At 38.3% G+C, this 21996-nt stretch overlaps 1 non-coding gene across 1 annotated transcript; it reads right to left on the reverse strand.

The window, feature by feature from the left end:
* Window positions 1-15297: 15297 nt before the first annotated feature.
* Window positions 15298-15404, reverse strand: LOC141722047 (small nucleolar RNA R71). Its single transcript, XR_012575081.1, has one exon. It is a non-coding gene; the product is annotated as a small nucleolar RNA R71 (small nucleolar RNA).
* Between the last annotated feature and the right edge of the window lie 6592 nt (window positions 15405-21996).

The raw sequence follows: 21996 nt of genomic DNA on the forward strand, positions 1-21996 counted from the left end.
GATTCAACAATATGAGCATTTTCACTGTGAAGAAAGTGAGCCACTCACTGATATATTTAGTAGATTTCAAAAGCTCCTGAATGCTCTCAAGTTGTATGGAAAGGTCTATCAAACAAAAGACTCAAACCTTAAATTCCTTAGATCTCTACCAAAGGAATGGAAACCCATGATAGTCTCTTTAAGAATTTCTCAAGATTATAAGGAATTCACCTTGGAAAGACTGTATAGAATTCTAAAAACCTATGAACTTGAAATAGAGCAAGATGAAAAGATGGAGAAAGGAAGGAATAAAGGAGGATCCATTGCACTAGTTGCTGAGCAAAAAAAAGAAAAAGAGATGAAGATTGAAGTTATAGAATCTGTATCAAACTCGAGGGTTTGTGAAAGCAAGGGTAAAGGGCTGGTAGCTAAAAATGAAGAACAGTTGAGCCAAAATGACATGGATGACATAGATGAGCATCTTGCTTTTCTATTCAGGAGATTTGCCAAGCTCAAATTCAAGAAGAATTATGGAGCAGCTTTTTCAAACAGAAACATAGTTGATAAGTCTAAATTTAAGTGTTTCAAGTGTGGCTTGGCATGTCATTTTGCAAGTGAGTGCAGGAAGCCTGATTCTAGTAAAAAGAAGTTTGAGCCTGTTGATTACAAGAAAAAAATACTTTGAGTTGCTCAAGCAAAAGGAAAGGGATTTCATTATAGAAGAAAATGACTGGGTTGTAGATGGATTGGATGAAGATGAAAAAACAAACAATGTCCACCTAGCCCTAATGGCCAAATAAGATGAAATAGAAGTTAGTTCATCTAGTAATCAGGTAATCATCACTAACCCAGCACATCTAAGTAAGTCTAAGTGCAATGATGCCATCAATGACATGTCTACTGAGCTATATCATTTGTGTGTAACTCTTAAGTCTCTCACTAAGGAAAATGCTAAAATTAAAGAAAACAATTTATTTTTAAGTGAGAGGAATAATGTGCTAGAGTCTCAATTCATTGAGTTTGAAAAATTGAGAATTGAATGTAAAATTGCCAAGGATAAATTAACTGAATCTTTAAAGACTTGAACGAGAACAGGAAGTAATTAAGGCATGGAAATCATCTAGAGATGTTCATGCTCAAATTACTAAAGTTCAAGGTATAGAGTCTTTTTGTGATGCAGCCTGGAAAAAGAACAAGGAGATGCTTAATTCCAATCTGGTTGAAGGACTTTTAACGAATGTGGATTCGACGGATGATGAAAATTATCCGTCGCATAATCAAAAGGATTATCCGTCGAAAGACAATGAGCCACATCTGTCGAATATAAGTAAGCTAGTTAGCAAAACTAAGCTAGCTAAGTTGAATGATAAATATGAGTCAGTTTCTAAAAACTTTGTTCCAGGAGAATCAAGTCAAGTGAGAAAAGAAAAGAGAATCAATATTGGTCATCTGTCTATCAAGCAATTGAAAGACAGATTAGAAAAGATTGAGGTTAAAGCAGAATCAAAAAGGAAAAACAACAAAAATGGGAAGGTAGGAATTAACAAACATAACAACTACACACCTGATAAATATGCTCCTAGAAAAATCTGTGTTAAATGTGGTAGTGTTAATCACTTGTCTGTTAATTGCAAAATTGCTATGTCTACTCCTATATCTGCACCACCTTCTTTTCCCAACATGACTAACATGCCAACAATGCCTATAAATGCCTTGCCTACACAGAATATGAATGCACAATTTGCTAATATACCATTTGCACCTAATCCTTATTATGCTGTATTTAGTATGGCTCAAATACCATTTAGCATGCCTTACTGGAAAACATGTTTGCACATATCATGCCTTTTCATGTTAATCAAAATGTGCATGATAATTCTGCTTCAATGAATGGTTTCAAAGGTCCAACTCAAATGACAAAGGATGAATCTGAGATACCCAAGTCAAATGAGATCAAACCTAAGAAACCAAAGAAAAAGGCTAATAAGGCAGTACCCAAGGAAACTTGGGTACTAAAATCAACTTGATTTGATTTTGATGTGTGCAGGGAAACATAAAGAATCTTTGGTATTTGGATAGTGGGTGCTCAAGGCACATGATTGGAGATTCTACCCTGCTCACTGAGTTCAAGGAAAGAGCTGGCCCACATATCACTTTTGGAGATGACATCAAGGGTTATACTATGGGATATGGCTTGATTTCAAAGGATAATATCATCATTGAAGAGGTTGCCCTATTGGATGGACTCAAGCATAATCTATTGAGTATCAGCCAGCTTTGTGATAAGGGCAACTCAGTCACTTTCAATTCAGAAACCTGTGTTGTGACTAACAAGAAGAGCAACAAAGTGGTTCTCACTGGAATGAGAAAAGGCAATGTGTATCTAGATGACTTCAACTCAACAAATGTAGAATCGGTAACTTGTCTTCTCAGTAAAGCAAGTCAAGATGAAATTTGGTTATGGCATAAGAAGCTGTCCCATCTAAACTTCAAGACTATGAATGAGCTAGTCAAGAAAGAATTGGTTAGAGGTATTCCTCAAGTGGAGTTTTCAAAGGATGGATTGTGTGATGCCTGCCAGAAAGGAAAGCAGATTAAAGCATCATTCAAAAAGAATCTTGAATCATCTATTGAAGAACCATTAGAGTTACTTCACATGGACTTGTTTGGACCAGTAAGTGTGTTGTCTATCTCAAAGAAGAGATATTTTCTAGTAATTGTGGATGATTTTTCAAAGTTCTCTTGGACATATTTTCTAAAGTCCAAAGATGAGGCTAGTGAAATCATCACCAATCATATAAGGCAAGTTAACAATCATCCTGACTTCAAGGTTAGAAGAATCAGGAGTGACAATGGAACTGAGTTCAAGAATTCTGTGATGAGAGTATTTTATGAAGAGTATGGAATCATGCATGAGTTTTCTACAGCAAGAACTCCACAAAAAAAATGGTGTGGTGGAAAGGAAGAATAGATCACTCATTGAAGCTGCAAGAACTATGCTTGAAGAATCAAGGCTGCCAACTTACTTTTGGGCAAAAGCTGTGAATACAACATGTTATACTCAGAATATCTCCTTGATCAATGAAGCAAAAGGCATGACTCCATATCAGATATTCAAGAGTAGGAAGCCAACTCTAAATTTTCTTCATGTCTTCGGATGCAAATGCTACATTCTAAGGAATCAAACTGAACAACATGGAAAGTTTGATGCCAAAGTAGATGAAGGAATTTTTGTTGGATATGCTGTTGGAAAAGCATATAGAGTCTACAATCTTAGAATAAATATTGTCATGGAATCTGTACATGTTGTGTTTGATGATAAGAAGATTGAAGGACTAAAAGATGAAGGTTTCCATGATAGCCTCAAATTTGATAATGTTGAGATGATTAGTGATGACAGTTTTGATGATAGTGATCAAGAAACAGTGGCTAAGGATAATGTAGAAAAGACTATCTCCAATGATGCACAAAATTCAGCATCAGTCGAGTTACATAATGCATCATCCGTTAGTAGACAATCAGCCTCATCTGTCGATATACAAAGTGCATCATCCGTCGTAATAATGAGAGAAATTGAGAGTCAAAACAGATCACTTACAAAAAGAACTCATTCTTCAAATCAAAGATTCACAAACTTAGGGGGAGTTTCCTCTAATCAATACTCAATCACATATCAAGACAATGATGATGCCTCTTCATCAAGAGCTAATCTACCACAACAGAGAAAATGGACTAGAGATCACCCTTTTGAACTCATCATTGATGATGCATCTTCTAGAGTTCAAACAAGAAAAGAAACTCAAGAAGAATGTCTATATAGTAGCTTTCTCTCAAAAGAAGAACCAAAGAAAGTAGAAGAAGCTCTGTTGGATCCTGATTGGGTTCTAGCTATGCAGGAGGAGCTAAACTAATTTCAAAGGAGCAGGGTATGGAAGCTGGTACCCAAGCCTAAAGGAAAGAATCCAATTGACACCAAGTGGGTATTCAAAAACAAGATGGATGAAAATGGCATAGTTATCAGGAACAAAGCTAGATTGGTTGCTAAGGGCTACTTTCAACAAGAAGGAATAGATTTTGATGAAACTCTTGCTCCTGTTACAAGACTTGAAGCCATCATAATTTTCTTAGCCTATGCAGCCCATGCCAATTTCAAAGTTTATCAAATGGATGTCAAAAGTGCCTTTCTGAATGGAGATTTAGAGGAGGAAGTCTATGTCAGTCAGCCTCCTAGTTTTGAAGATCCAAATTTTCTAGAATATGTCTACTATCTTTTGAAAGCACTTTATGGATTGAAGCAAGCACCTAGAGCCATGTATGATACTTTGTCAAAGTTTCTCTTAAAAAATCAATTCACAAGAGGTACTCTTGTCAAAACTTTATTCTTTAGAAATGTTAATGGCTCTAGTATACTTGTTCAAAATTATGTAGATGATATTATATTTGGCTCTACAGATGAAAAACTTTGCAAAAAGTTTTCCAAATTGATGCAAAGTAAGTATAAAATGAGCATGATGGGAGAACTAACTTACTTTCTTGGTCTACAAGTTAAGCAAGTTAGTGATGGAATTTTCATTAGTCAAACCAAATATATTTATGATCTTTTAAAGAAGTTTGATCTAATGGATTGCACATCTGTAAAAAATCCCATTGCCACTGCAACTAAACTTGAATTTAACACTAATGAAAAGTCTGTGGATATTTCAAGCTATAGAGGCATGGTTGACTCACTTTTGTATTTAACAACTAGTAGGCCAAATATAATGTTTGCTACTTGTCTTTGTGCTAGATTTTAGGCTTATCCTAGAGAATCTCATTTAATAGCTATAAAGAGAATTTTCAGATATCTCAAGGGAACACCAAAACTTGGTATTTGGTACCCTAGAGATTCTGGTTTTGATCTAACTGGTTATTCAGATGCAGACTATGCAGGGTGCAAGATTGATAAAAAAGCACTACAAGAACCTGTCAATTTCTAGAAAACAAGCTAGTATCCTGGTTCAGTAAAAAGCAAAATTCAGTCTCTACTTCTACAACTGAGGCTGAATATATTGCTGCTGGCAGTTGCTGTGCACAAATTCTATGGATAAAAAACCAATTATTGGACTATGGTCTGCAAGTGGACAGAATTCCTATTTTATGTGATAATACAAGTGCAATTTCCATTACTGAAAATCCAGTACAACATTCAAGAACAAAGCACATAGACATCAAGTATCACTTCATTAGGGAACATGTAAGGAGTGGTACTGTGGAACTTCATTTTGTTCCAAGTGAGAAGCAACTTGCAGATTCTTTACCAAGCCACTTGATGAATCCACCTTCACTAGGTTGGTAAGTGAGTTAGGTATGCTCAATTATTCTTAAATTATTTGTGATAATTTATCAAGTTGAAATGTAGGCATAAATTTGATTGATTTTTCTGTTTTGGATGAAAATTTGCCTAAGTCAAATTTTACATCTCGATAGATGTTCCTTATCCATCGAATTTGATCATCCGTCGAAATAGAATAGCTTGGTAAAAATCAATTACTTTTCTGGATTATTTTAAACCCGACGGATAATTGCTTTATTCTCATCCGTAGAATTGTCTACATCTTAGCCGTTAAAGTTCTGAATATTATCCATCGGATATACTTACAGTCTGTAAGTATATCACGACAGATAATTGACAAAATTTTGACAGTTTATTTTACTTTTAAACGACTATTTTGGGCAATTCTCATTGGGTCTTTAATTTTTACCTTTATTTTTATCCCATCTTATCTGAGAATACATAAAAGCCTTATTTGAAGTTAATTTTAGCTTTTATCTTTCTCTATTGCAATTAACTGCTCTCTTCTTTCTCAAAGCAAAATCCTCTTTCTCTCTGCAAATTTCCTTGCTTTAACAATGGCACCAGCAGTCAAGATCATGTCTCAAACATGATTCATTTATGAGAAGAACAATTTCATAGCTCTTGTGAACAAAAAAATTCCAGCCTCTGAGCATTATCACAAAATGATGGATTTTGTGAAGAGATGCAAGCTTAGTTATGCCATGCTGGAATCACCCACAATCTACTGTGAAGTTGTGGGGAGATGTGGACTACTGCTGTGTATCAAGCAACTGACAAAATAATAACTCTCTCCATTAAAGGACCTTACAATTGAGAACCCAACCAACAAACTCGATTGTTGGGTTCAAGAAAGGAGAATAATTACAGATTTAAATAGAGCTGATCACCAGAAGGAGGTGCCCCTTGTTTATTTACCTATCATGAAGGGCCCTCAGGTAAGTGAGGTAAATATTTCTGTCTATACTCCTTCAACCTCTCAAATTTCTTTGCCATTGACTGTGGCTATGGCATCTGTGTCAATGACCCAACAGATGCCTACCCAAGCCACAAAATCCAAATCTTCAAAATCCAAATCAAAGAAACCTCACTCTGGTGTCTCTCAAAAGATGCCAGTTTCAAAAGCCATCAAAACCAAAGAGGGGAGTGTGAAGGTGGGTAAGATTGGTGAGGGACAGGGTAAACATAAAAGAAACCCTAAGAATAAGGATGGTGAGGTGAGTGTACCCAAACCTAGCCACACCATAGTTTCCCAACAAACTGTGGTGCTTCATAAGGAAATTAGCACAACTCTAGTTTCAACCTCCCAAAAGGATGCTACTATTGAAACAAGCTCCCAACCAGGAGCACATGCCAAAAGGATTAGGGACACAAATTCACCCCAAACTTATACAAGAAAAAAGAAAGCTAGAAAACTTGGGGATGCACAGGGATCACACACAGTGCAAACTGCAGCTAAAGACTCAGTCCCTTACCATCTCAAATTCAGCTTGATGTGGCTCCAATAATTGTGGAGTCACAGCCAAAATCTTTAACAATAGAAGCACCAAACACACAAAACTCTCCCACCAATTCTTTGGATGTGGATATGATTCACACATCAATCCCTGATTCTCCTTCTTTAACTCTGTTGGAGAAGCCAAAACTCAGTACAAGTGAGTATCATCTTCTAGATGATTTGTTGGCTCACTTGCCAATTCTTTCAGGAATTGTTGAGACTTCTGTCCCTAAATTTTCATCAATCTGCACAGAGTCCATAATAGTTTGTACTCCAAACTCTATCATTTATTCTACTTTGATGGATATTGTTCATCGGTCGGCTTGTGATTGTATCCCGACGGATGTGCCTAACAGCAATCATCCGTCAGCTATCCTAATTACTACCCCGATGGATGTTCCTCATCCGTCAGTACTCACTGCATAAGCTGAATTTTCAACAATTATTACAAGTGCAGATGAGTTAGTAGTTGTACAATCACTCTTAGGATTAAGGGAAGGGAGTGGACAGAGTGAGAGCCTGAGTTGCTCTCAGGCAAAAAGAGAGGAACAAAGAGAAATTATGCAAGCTATTTCTTCCAGCCTGGCAAAAGCAAGTGAGGGGAGTTCCACCTTAGTAGGTGAAGGTGAGAGTGTGAGGGTAGTGAGCCAAGGGGAGCTCTTGATACAAGAAAATAGAGAAAATCAGAGAAATGCAGGTACTGAAATTTGGGAAGAGCCTATTGTGAGTGAGTTAATCTAACACCCTCCAAATCCGGGGTATAGATTTGGGGCATTATTAATAACAACTACAAACTAAACCTGCACAAGCGGAATATAAATATGATAATTACCTCAAACTACTGCTACTCAGGATCTTTTAAGGTTAAGAGTTGAAAACAAGAACCACACACTAACTTTATTACAAACCCAAATAAAGATAATCTGTCTCAAGAACTCTCTTTGTTACAAAATTTTATTCTATCTACATTCTCACCACACAACTTTTATTCAAACTACACAAAACTTTTATTCAACCCAACATTACTACTTATCCTGTTACACCTGATCTGGTAACTCAAAGCTCTCTTCGGGAATAGGAAGGAACACTCTTGGTATAAGAGGGTCCTGCTGCTTGACTCGCTTCTTGACTACGCGGGTCCTGATGGGTTTCATTCTCTACTTTAACTGTAAAACAATAGGAATAACAATAAAAAGGGATGAGCCAAAATTGCTCAACAAGCCTGCAACAATATATATATATAGTATAAAGAGAGAGAAATAAGTGAACCAATAAGCTGCTAGTTTGAACAACCATCTGTATCTGTATAGGATAATAATTTGCCAACAATGGCGAGTACCAAATGAACAAGACTGGAAACAAGAACCAACATATGCACTATAACCTGTTGATCAGTCAAGATACAGTGCAGATCTATACCCAACTGCATAGACCCAACCAACATAAGGAGTACTCAAGCAACTATGGCCTATTAATTAATGGTCTGGGTAAAACCCAGTCCGTATTGTAAGCATCCAGTCCAAAGCTTAGCATCCGGAATAATCGAAATGCTTTTGATGTATCCCAATATCAGGATATATCATAATATATGTAACAAGGGTAAGAATATTGGAATATGAATAGAGGATTCAATAAATTGGGAGATATTAAGAATCAAAGTGAAATAGAAACAAGATTCAATAATTTCATAAAAGTGTACATGAACAAAATTATCAAAGATAACTGATATGGGAAAATGAGATATAATTCACTATTCTGAATTTAGAATAAGGGAAAACTTGTTTTGCGCGTACTTAACCTGGTTCAACTCACCACCTTCGGTCTCTAGCTTGCTCTGCCTTGCTGACACTGAACCAATCATAGAAAGATAGTCGTTTAGATAACTTACTATATACGTGTATCTCGAATTGATACTACGTAACCTCATCAGTCTACCCATGCGTTTCTATCTGACTCGCATATATACACATATAATTATATAGCACGTAAGGTTCACATAACCACGTAAAGCACATAGCACATAAAGCACATAATTAATTTTTAGACTTATAATTATTTTTAGAATCGATACTAGACTCATATTTATAATAACTAACCCTATCTGATTTTATTTCAATTTTTCAGGATTTATTTGACTCGATTCTACCCCTAATAGGGCCTATAAACAATTAATTATCACAAGACCACTCTCTTCCGGAAGAAATTATAACTTACAATTATTTTTATTGGATTCGTTTCATTTTTCTGAGTCTAGGGGTCCTCGTTTTGCTCAAATCGGACTAACGGTTTAATTATCATGAATTAAACAAGATTTAATTAATTGATAATTAATTATAATTAATTAATTATAATTAAACAATCCTTAATTACATTTTTAAATAATTAACTAATAATTATTGTATTTTAAAATAATTAATCCCTAATTATTAGGATTAATTACTATTTATTATAACTATTTACAAATTAATAATACTTGCTCGATCAGATCGATTATTTACAAATAACCAATCGATACAATTAACTGATACGCTATTTATCGAATAAACACTAATTACACGAATTATAATCTAACTCAACGATTAACTACTCGTATAAATACGAGCTACTCACTATTCTCGAATACTATCGAACTATTATATTATTACTGTACCTATACGATTAATTAATTATACGCTTCGAACAATTATTACGACATTCTTCGAATAATTATCGCTCGAATAATAATTCTCATTATCGAATCACTACTCGTATGAATACGAGTTACTCGTAATATTAACTAATTATCGGATTATTAATCATATTATTTAATCCTTATTTATTAATTACCTAATTATTAATTAATTACCTAATTATTAATTAATTAGATAACTAATAAATAATTAGATAAATAAATAAATAATTAATTAAATAATTAAATTCTAAATTCTAAATTAATAAAATAATTTAGAAATTAATTATACTATTTTTCAGAATTTAAAACTGATTTTTAATTAATTATTAGAATTATTAAAACTGATTTTCTGATTTTAGAAAATAGAATAAATATTAAAAATATCAAAAACACATAACAGGTTTCAGGGTTAGGGTTTTCAGGATCAAACCCGGGTCGATTTTCGGGTTGGAACCGGGTCGAACCCGGGTCGACGAAGAACAGCCCACCGGCGTCGTTCCGGTGGCTTTTTCCGGCGAGTAAAAACGGCAATCAAAACGATGCTTTCCATCCCGTTTCTCTGCGTGATCGTTCCTGGCCACCATAGCAACCTCCTCCCACCTTCCTTCTTCTCCATTCGACGACAATGTTATCGGAAAAAGAAGAACACCGCCGTGGCGGCGGTTCTCCGACGAGGACGAAATCAACACCAAAACCGACGAAGTCGGTGCCGTTCAACTGTAAACTCAACGATCTAATCGACCCAATCAACAGAATCAACAAACAACAACTAGAAATTAAAACCCGAAAATACAAATTTAAATTCGATTAATCAAACATTAAAAACGATTGCATAATCGAAAACTACAATCAATCAGCTTCAAAACGGATACTTACATGACTGATTTGGTTAACAGAATCACGATCAAAATCCGGTTTGATTCTCTGCCCTGTTCTTCACCCACAAACCCTAATTCCTAATTTTCTGAATTTTCTTATTTTTTTTATTATTAATTAACTAATTAATTAACAGTAAATCAGCTATTTATATTTATGAAAATAATACCCCTAAATAAAATTAAGGGGCTAATTACACTCCTAATAAAAATATTAGGCCCCAATTTTTATAATTTTCGGGTATTAATAATGAATTTTTAAATATCCAATAAATACAAAATTAATGTCAAAAATTCCCAAAAATTGTGAATATTACAAAAATGCAAAGAAAATGATGTATGATAATTTCATGATCATATAAAAATGAAAATGTGATTTTGTGGGGTTTTTGGTACCCGTAGGGGTCCGGAAAAGTCATTTTTCGCGAAAAAGGTAAATTTGTAAAACGTCTAGGGGTTCAAAATAGCGATATGGTATAGGGCATTTTTGGAAAAATAGGGCCAATGATTTTGTTTGAAATACGAGCTTTTAAAACATGGTTTTGAGCTGTATGGGTTTTGATATAAAATATATAACTTACGATAGAACACACAATATATATCCAAAACACGTTTGGATCAAAACAGACAACACGTAACACATATCAGTTAGGGTTTAATGACTCAACACATTTAATCACATAATAATACACATAATTTATCTTTATTATGATATAATACAAGCGTAATTTCTCGGTCGTTACATTCTCCCCCCCTTAACAGGATTCTGTCCTCAGAATCACACTATGCAAACAACTGTGGATACTTTTCTAACATATCACTCTCGAGCTCCCAGGTTGATTCTTCAACCACTGGGTTTCTCCACAAAACTCTCACTAATGACACAGACTTATTTCTTAATACCCTCTCTTGTCGATCTAGAATTCTTATCGGCTATTCTACATACGATAAATCTGCCTGAAGTTCTACCGGTTCATACTCTATTACATGCCTTGTATCAGGGTTTTACTTCTTAAGCATAGATACATGAAATACGTTGTGAATATGCTGCATATGAGCTGGTAAAGCTAACTCGTATGCAACCTTCCCAATTTTCTTTAAAATTTCAAATGGTCTGACATAGCGAGGTTTCAATTTGCCTTTGTTGCCAAACCTAGTTAATCCCTTCCATGGTGATACCTTTAGCAATACATGCTCTCTTTCCTGGAAGTCCATATCCTTTCTAGATAGATCTGCATATTTACGTTGTCGATTCTGCACTGCTTCAAGTCGCTTGCGGATAAGTTCTACTTTTTCCTTGGTCTGCTGAATCAGTTCCGGACCTAGAATTTTACGTTCTCCCACTTCATCCCAATAGGTAGGTGATTTGCATTTTCTTCTATATAGAGCTTCATAAGGTGGCATCCCAATACTCGCTTGATAACTGTTATTGTAAGAAAATTCCACTAGCGGTAAGTGCTCGTCCCAATTGCCTTCAAAGTCTATTGCGCATACACGTAACATATCTTCGATTGTTTGAATTGTCCTTTCGCTTTGCCCGTCCCTTTATGGATGATAAACAGTACTCATGTTCAACTTCATTCCTAGACATTCTTGGAATTGTCTCCAAAATCTTGAATTGAAATGGGGATCTCGATCCGATACAATCGATACGGGTACTCCATGACACATAACGATTTCCTTGAGATATAAGTGCACTAACTTGTCCAGTGAAAATCTTTCGTTGATCGGAAGAAAATGTGCTGATTTCGTCAATCGATCAATGATAACCCAAATTACATCGTGATTTGCTTTCGTCCTTGGAAGTCCCACTACAAAATCCATAGCTAAGTGTTCCCATTTCCATTCTGGAATATCTAGTGGCTGTAGTAGTCCGCTCGGGTGTTGATGTTCAGCTTTCACTCTTTGGCACATATAACACTTGCTGACCCATTCCACTATTTCTTTTTTTATATTCGGCCACCAAAAATTTTCCTTCAGGTCTCTGTACATCTTTGTGCTTCCGGGATGAATTGAATATCTTGAACTATGAGCATCTTGCAAAATTTCTGCTTTCAGTTCCGGTACATTAGGTATCCAGATCCTTGAAGCAACACGAAAAATTCCTTTAACATCTTTCTGACTGGTAATCTCTTCTCCTGTTAAATTGTCGATATCCTGGTCCATTAATTCTTCCTGACACCTTCTTATTTTCTCCAATGATTCTGGCTGAAAAGTCATAGCGTAAATCATTTCGGTAGAACTTTCTGGTACACGAACATCAATTTGCAATTTATCGAATTCCTTGATTAAGTCCTCTGAAGATGTTAACAGGTTCAATCGTTCCTTTCGACTTAACACATCTGCTACTACATTGGCCTTGCCTGGATGATAATTGATTGAAACGTCATAATCCTTGATTAACTCTAGCCAACGTCGCTGTCGCATGTTAAGTTCCTTCTGGGTAAAAATATACTTCAAGCTTTTGTGATCTGTATAAATCTCACATCTTTCGCCGTACAGATAGTGTCTCCAAAGCTTCAGTGCGAACACAATAGCTGCTAGTTCGAGATCGTGCGTCGGATATTTTTGTTCATGCTGCTTTAACTGTCTAGAAGCATATGCGATCACGTTTTCATGTTGCATTAAAATACATCTAAGTCCTTGATACGAAGCATCACTGTATATGACAAAGTCTCCTTGATCATCAGGTAACACAAGCACAGGTGCAGTTACTAGTTGATTCTTCAATTCTTGGAAACTTGCTTCGCATTTCTCGTTCCAATCAAGTTTTTCATTCTTTCGCGTCAACTTCGTCAATGGTGTGGCTATCTGATAAGTGGCATTTTATACCACTTAGAACGTCTTAAAATGGCTTAAATTGGTGTCTTGAAATCAAGTATTTTGTGTATTTGATGCGTTTTTCTAGTGTTTATGCATTTCAGGGTATTAGTTGCATTTCGGAGAAGGAATCATCAAGAATAAGCCTTGGCATGTGTTCACCATTGCGAGAGGAAAAGAACGGGCAGATTACGGCGAAGAAACGGAGCAAACCTGGAAATTTTCCAGTAGGGTCCTGCGCGCCCGCGCAGCAATGCTGAGCGGCCGCGCAGCAGCCTTGCGCGCCTGCGCAGAAATGCTGAGCGGCCGCGCAGGGTCGAGGGAAAAAGATATATTATTTTAGACTTCTACTTCTGTTTGGCTTCAAACTTCTATGTAATCTGAGTTTTATGGGACAATTATATAAGTAGATTTGAGACGTTTTTTATAGAGTATTAAGAGGAGATTATGTTTTAGATTGTGTTTTGCAAGAAGCGAAGGAGATAAGGAAGAAGACCGATTTAGCACACAGCAACGAAGAGGAAGCATATATTCTTGTGATTCTTGTGTCGTTGTAACGTTGGATGCTAGTTTTCTTGCTTTGACTTATTTACTCTTATGACGTACTCTGTTTTAATATAATTAGTTTAGTTGTTATTTTCTTGTGTTGTTTATCATGATTTCATATGAACCCATGATGGCGATAAGTTCTATTATGGGCTAATCGTGATCATGGGGTTGCAACGGATTTATTATGGAATTCTTTAGTTAATTGTTTAATACTTTAGTATGTGATGATTGTATGATATCTAGTATTGGTTGTGCGTATTCGTCTTATGTGCGTCGCGAACATATAAGATAGGGTGTTAATCTCTTGTGAAGCGACGGTGGATCTTGAGATTTAGAACTTGCCATGCTAGCATAGGTTCATGTACGTTGTGCATGATTAGTGGGTAACTCTAACAGTTTTATTTGCCCTATGTAATCAAAAAGGAATAACTTGTGCTTAAATCGTTGTGTTGTCAATTTCTGTAGACATATAGGAACTCAACATAATTGATGACTATTCAACTTCTATCTTAATTGTGGATGTTTGGTAGAATGGTATTAGTACAATGAAAGTTGGCTTTTATCAATTTCGTGTTATTCGATTAATATCATCATTGTCACATGCTAAAGGTAATAACTATGGCTATAGAAGGAAGTAATAATGAAGTTGTGATCTCATGAGTTTTTTATTATTGATAAATTGAAGTGTTAGTTAAGTGGTTAATTAAGTAGTTAATTATAGTTAATATTTAATCAACAATTTTAAGTGTTATTATCTTAACATTGAGAAGTAATCATACATTGGTGAGTGAGTTTAATTAGACAATAACTTAGTCTGAGTCTCTGAGGGAACGAACTAGAAAGTATTCTATATTACTTGCGAACGCGTATACTTGCGTGAATATTAGTGCGTGATTTCGCCCTAACAAGTTTTTGGCGCCGCTGCCGGGGACTCGGCGTATTTGTTTAGTTTATGTACTTACCATCATTGATCATTAGGACTCAGTGATTAGGACGTAGTAGTTAATTACTCTTTTCGGTTGTGTTTCAGGTACTTTAGCAAACGTTTATGCAAACTCGTTCTCGTGCTCGCAAGAGGACCTTAGATACAGCTGAGGAGAAAGACGAAGTTCTCGATACACCGGAGAAGTTAGATTTTGAGGATTCGGATTCAGGAACTGAGCAGAAAGAACCAGTAAACATGGGAGATCGTATTGTTCAAGCTGATCCAGCTCTTATGGATTTTTCTCGGCCTAAAATTGATGACATTCAGTCAAGCATCCTTCATCCGGCTATTCAAGCTAACACCTTTGAGATCAAGCCGGGCACTATTCAGATGGTGCAGAATTCTGTTTCTTTTGGAGGAGCGGCAACTGAAGACCCCAACATGCACATAAGGAATTTTGTCGAGATCTGCAGCACTTTTAAGTATAATGGCGTGACTGATGAGGCTATCAAGTTGAGGCTTTTCCCATTCTCACTGAGGGATAAGGCTAAAGACTGGTTACATTCTGAACCAGCTGGGTCCATCACTACGTGGCAAGATCTTGCGCAAAAGTTTCTGGTGAAGTTTTATCCAATGGCAAAGACTGCTGCTATGAGGAGTGCTCTTACTCAGTTTGCGCAGCAAGCTACAGAATCTATGTGCGAGGCTTGGGAACGCTACAAGGAAATGTTGAGAAAATGTCCACATCATGGAATGCCGGATTGGATGGTAATCACTGGTTTTTATAATGGTTTGGGGGCCCAATCTCGGCCCATGCTCGATGCAGCAGCTGGAGGCGCCTTATGGGCTAAAAGCTATACTGAGGCGTATAATCTTATCGAGACGATGGCTGCAAATGAGCATCAAAACCCAACTCAGAGGATGACGTCAGGCAAGGTAGCAGGTATTCTGGAAGTTGATGCAGCCACCACTATTGCAGCCCAGCTCCAAGCGCTATCAATGAAGGTTGATTCTCTAGCTACGTATGGAGTTAATCAAATAGCTATAGTTTGTGAGCTTTGTGCAGGTTCTCATGCTACGGATCAGTGTTCTCTTGTCAATGAATCTGTTCAGTACGTGAATAATTATCAGCGACAACAGCAGCCTGTGCCAGCGACCTATCATCCTAACAACAGAAATCATCCAAATTTCAGCTGGGGAAATAATCAGAATGCTATTCAGCCACCATATCAACAAGGAGTGAGTAAACAGTTTAACCCACCTGGATTCCAGCAACCACAGCAGTATGCTACAAGACAATCATATCCTCAACAGGGAAGTGCAGCTGCACCTACTAGTGCTGATTTTGAGGAACTTAAGCTGTTGTGCAAGAGTCAGGCGGTTTCTATCAAGACCTTGGAAAATCAAATCGGTCAATTAGCCAATGCAGTGCTCAATCATCAACCTGGCACTCTTCCCAGTGACACGGAAGTACCAGGCAGGAAGGAAGCTAAAGAGCAAGTCAAGGCTATTACCTTAAGGTCTGGAAAAGTAGCTGATGCTGAAAAGGCAAAAGAAGTCGAAGCTGAAGTTAGGGATGAAGAATCTAAGCAAAAGGAGAAAGTGGCGGAACCAAGGAAGACTACTGTTGAACACACTCTGCCTGAGGCTAATACAGGGGAGAAACAACTCTATCCTCCACCACCTTTTCCTAAGAGATTGCAGCAACAAAAGCTGGATAGACAGTTCGGGAAGTTTCTGGAGGTGTTCAAGAAACTTCACATCAATATACCTTTCGCTGAGGCTCTGGAACAAATGCCTAGTTATGCGAAGTTTATGAAGACTATTCTTTCAAGGAAGGTGAAACTGGATGACCTTGAAACCGTTGCTCTCACGGAAGAATGCAGCGCTGTTCTGCAGCAAAAGTTACCACCAAAACTGAAAGATCCAGGAAGCTTCACCATTCCTTGCACCATTGGCAATCTAACTTTTGACAAGTGCCTTTGTGATTTGGGAGCAAGCATTAATCTGATGCCCTTGTCGATCTTTAAAAAGCTGGATCTGCCTGATCCAAAACCCACATACATGTCGCTACAATTGACGGACCGTTCCATTACTTACCCAAGGGGCATAGTTGAGGATGTGCTCGTCAAGGTGGATTCTTGGGGAGACCTTTCTTGGCTACTGGCCGTACCTTGATAGATGTGCAAAAAGGGGAACTTACTATGCGGGTTCAAGATCAGGATGTGACCTTCAATGTATTCAAGGCAATGAAATTCCCTACAGAAGATGGGGAGTGCTTAAAAGTGGATATGATTGATTCTGCGGTTACTTCGGAACTCGATCACATGCTAATGTCTGATGCATTGGAAAAGGCCTTAGTGGGGGAATTTGACAGTGATGATGAAGATAGCAACGAGCAATTACAATATCTGAACGCTTCTCCATGGAAGCGAAAGCTCGACATACCATTTGAATCTCTTGGTACTTCTGACCTTAAGAATGCTGAAGGGAAGCTCAAACCATCAATAGAGGAAGCACCTACCTTGGAGCTTAAACCATTATCTGAACACTTGAGGTATGCTTTTTTAGGTGATTCATCTACGTTACCTGTTATTATTTCAGCTGACCTTTCAGGTAGTGAGGAAGACAAGCTCTTAAGGATTTTGAGAGAATTCAAATCGGCTATAGGATGGACCATAGCAGACATCAAGGGGATAAGTCCTTCATATTGTATGTATAAAATTCTGTTAGAGGAAGGTAGTAAGCCAACTGTGGAACAACAGCGAAGACTGAACCCGATCATGAAGGAGGTGGTGAAGAAAGAAATTCTGAAATGGCTAGATGCAGGCATCATTTATCCTATTTCTGTCAGCTCGTGGGTGAGCCCTGTACAATGTGTTCCTAAGAAAGGAGGTATCACTGTGGTCGCAAATGAAAAGAATGAGCTCATCCCTACTCGAACAGTTACAGGATGGAGAGTATGCATGGATTATAGGAAATTGAACAAAGCCACAAGAAAGGATCACTTCCCTCTCCCATTCATTGATCAAATGCTTGACAGATTGGCGGGACATGAGTATTTTTGTCTTCTAGATGGTTATTCCGGGTATAATCAGATTTGTATTGCACCAGAGGATCAGGAAAAGATGACCTTCACTTGTCCATTTGGCACATTTGCTTTTCGAAGAGTTTCGTTTGGGTTATGTGGCGCCCCGGCCACCTTTCAGAGATGTATGATGGCTATATTCTCTGACATGATTGGAAATAACGTCGAAGTGTTCATGGATGCCTTCTCCATCTTTGGACACTCATATGATGAATGTTTGAATAATCTGCGCGCCGTACTCAAAAGATGCGTGGAAACTAATTTGGTGCTTAATTGGGAGAAATGTCATTTTATGGTGCGTGAAGGCATTATCCTTGGGCATAAGGTCTCTAGCAAAGGTCTGGAGGTGGACAAGGCCAAGGTGGGAGTCATTGAAAATCTTCCCCCACCTAATTCGGTGAAAGGAATCCGTAGTTTTCTCGGTCATGCGGGTTTTTATCGGCGATTCATCAAGGACTTTTCAAAGATATCTAAGCCGTTGTGCAATTTACTTGAGAAAGATGTGCTTTTCAAATTTGATGATGAATGTTTGGCAGCATTCGAGACTCTCAAGGAGAGTTTGATCATGGCACCAGTTATTACAGCACCAGATTGGACAGAATCGTTTGAGATGATGTGTGATGCGAGTGATTATGCGGTAGGTGCAGTTCTGGGACAGCGCAAGAAAAATCTCTTCCATGTGGTCTACTATGCGAGTAAAACTTTAAATGGGGCCCAATTGAACTACACCACTACTGAGAAGGAGCTTTTGGCTATAGTCTTTGGCTTTGAGAAATTTCGATCTTATCTGCTTGGTACGAAAGTGACAGTATTCACTGATCATGCAGCTATTCGCTATCTGGTTTCTAAGAAGGATTCGAAGTCGAGACTCATTCGTTGGGTGCTTTTACTTCAAGAATTTGAGTTAGAGATCAAAGATAGAAAAGGTACTGAGAATCAAGTAGCTGACCATCTCTCTAGGTTGGAGAATCCCGATTCTACTTCACAAGATAGAATGTTAATCAATGAATCTTTTCCGGATGAGCAGTTGTTTGCAATTCAGGAGGAAGAACCATGGTTTGCAGATATTGTAAACTATCTTGTCAGCAATATAATGCCTCCTAATTTGACATCCGCGCAAAAGAAGAAGTTTCTGCATGAGGTGAAGTGGTATATGTGGGATGAACCATATTTGTTTAGACAGGGAGCTAACCAGATCATCAGGAGATGTATCCCGTTCTGTGAGACGGAGGGGATATTACGAGACTACCATTCCACGGTTTATGGTGGACACTATGGAGGTGAGAAGACGGCAGCTCGTATTCTGCAAGCAGGTTTTTTCTGGCCTACCTTGTTCAAGGATGCTCATCAGTTTGTTTTAAGGTGTGATCGTTGCCAAAGAGTGGGAAATTTGTCAAGGAAGGATGAGATGCCATTAAATGTGATGCTTGAAGTCGAGGTCTTTGATGTATGGGGAATCGATTTCATGGGGCCTTTTATCTCGTCTTGCAATAATCAGTACATCTTGCTGGCAGTCGATTATGTCTCAAAATGGGTCGAAGTTAAAGCTTTACCGACAAATGATGCAAAGGCAGTGCTAAATTTTCTTCATAAGCAAATTTTCACAAGGTTTGGAACACCTCGGGTAATCATAAGTGATGAAGGATCGTATTTTTGCAACCGTAAGTTCACTTCTATGATGCAGCGTTATAATGTGAATCATCGAGTAGCTACTGCCTATCATCCGCAAACAAATGGTCAAGCGAAAGTGTCTAACAGAGAGATAAAGCGCATTCTAGAGAAGGTTGTTTGTCCGTCAAGGAAGGATTGGTCTTTAAAGCTCGATGAAGCTGTTTGGGCTTACAGAACAGCATACAAAACTCCACTTGGGATGTCACCGTTTCAGTTGGTGTACGGTAAGGGATGTCATCTACCGGCGGAGCTTGAGCATAAGGCCTACTGGGCATTGAAGAAATTGAACCTGGATTTAGATGTAGCTGGTAAGAAAAGAATGCTTCAGCTTAATGAACTTGATGAATTTCGACTTCAAGCGTACGAGAATAACAAAATGTATAAGGAAAAGGTGAAGAGGTGGCACGATAGGAAGCTACATCCTAAGTTATTTGTGCCAGGGCAACAAGTTCTGTTATTCAACTCTCGGCTCCGACTTTTTCCTGGGAAGTTGAAATCAAGGTGGTCTGGACCTTTTATTGTCAAAACTGTGTTTCCACATGGAGCGGTGGAAATTTTTGAGAATGATTCGGACCAAGCATTCAAGGTTAACGGTCAGCGGTTGAAGCACTACTATGGGGACATGGCAAATCGAGAGGTGGTTAGTGCCATGTTGTTGACTACGTGAGAAAGGTACGGAACGTCAAGCTAATGACGAAAAAGAAGCGCTGCGTGGGAGGCAACCCATGAATTGTTGTTACAGGAACCCTTAGAAGTTAATAACCTATCCAAAAACACAAAAAAATCAGAAAACAGGGGCTGAAATTTTTTTTTCCAGAGACCCTCTGCGCGCCCGCGCAGCTATGCTGAGCGGCCACACAGCTTGCTGCGCGCCCGCGCAGAAATGCTGAGCGGCCGCGCAGGGGTTGAGTTCCAGAATTTTTTTTTTTACAGTTCAGAAAAAAAAAAGAAAAAAAAAAACAAAAACACACAAAAAACCCATCACAGCCCATAAACCCATGAATTCTTTTCCCATTACCCCATGATTTTATCCCTCAACCCCACTCCTAATCTAATTTAACCTACTCCACACCCTATATATACATACACCTATCCCACATATCTCCCACAAACTTCCTACACTTAAACCCTCTCATAAACATCAAAAATCAGTTCTTACACACTTTTATTCACAAATCAATGGCACCCAAGAGAGCACGCACTATTGACAGCAGCAGCACAGTTCCTACTGCTGATTCATCAAGGGGTACTGCTGCGAGGCCTCGGTTAACTGACAGAGCCGCGGAGGAGGAGTACACTAGGCTGTTGGGGAAGCCGATTCTGAAGGAGAGGGGGTTTTTACCATCAGGGAGGGATGGTGAGTTGTTGCCCATGATTGCAGAGAAGGGGTGGATAGCTTTTTGTGAGTCACCCGAAGCAGTACCGATGAGTGTTGTTCGCGAGTTCTACGCGAACGCAAAGGCTGAAAAGAATGGGTTTTCTGAATGAGGAATACTATGTGGACCTTGGTGAGTTTATCTACCAAGGAATTCTGAAGTTTTTGAGGGGAGCAAAGCATATGAACATCCCTTATGCATCCACGGTTACAAAGCTATGCCGAGCAGTAGGAGTGAACTGGCCGGCTCATGAGCAGTTGCAGTTGCCAGCAGCTCCGATAGATTCTGGCACTCTGAATGGGATGCAGGAGTGGACCGGTGGTGAGCCTGAGGAGCATGGACTGGGTTATCGTCTTCCAGGAGGGCGTCCAGCACGAGGTGCTACTATGGCCAGGCCAGGGCATGGTGAGGCTAGTTCTTCGAGAGCTCAGGAGGGTGCTGGGATGGGTGATGCCCAGTATAGGAGGCTTTCACGGCGGATGGATGCCATGTATGAGACGCAGAGCAGGTTTGCTCAGGAGCTCACCCTTGCGTTAGGGACTGCTTTTCGAGGCCTTGGAGCTGATATCCAGTGGCCAGTTTTTGGTGAGGACTCTGCATACCCGCCGCCTGATACTCCACCCACTGAGGGTGATGATGATGATGACTCCGAGTAGGTATACCCTGTGTTCCTTTCTACTACCTTCACTGGGGACAGTGAAGATTTTAAGTTTGGGGGTGGTAGTTAAGGAATATTTTGTGTGTGTCATATAGCTGCATATTCATGATAGTTAGTTCATATAGTTGCATAATTTTTTCCATATAGTTTTTTTATATAGCTTTATTTGTTTGTCATATCATATAGCTCATGCATATACCATGATCCCTTTTGCAATGATTTATCGACTGAATTGTGATATTGATGCGAGTGTAGTGATAGCATTAAAGTGTTATTAAGTTGTGTAGGTTGATATGCATGCTAGAAGCACTTGTATTTTCACTAAGTCTTAGAGAATGCTTAAGGGCTAGATTGTTGTTATGATCTGATTATTTTCGAGGATAATCTATTTATTATGCTTAGAATTTGATAATAGGTTCTTAGTGGTAAAGGCATGAAAAAGAAAAAAAAATGGAGTAAAAATGGAATTTGTTGCTAGTTGTGGCTAGGCGTCAAATGGCTAGTAGCCGGCTCGCATGTTATGCGAGTAGTCTAGGGTTGAGCAAGATGGAGCG

This window comes from Apium graveolens, chromosome 4 (assembly GCF_009905375.1).
Source record: "Apium graveolens cultivar Ventura chromosome 4, ASM990537v1, whole genome shotgun sequence".
Classification (NCBI taxonomy): Eukaryota; Viridiplantae; Streptophyta; class Magnoliopsida; order Apiales; family Apiaceae; genus Apium; species Apium graveolens.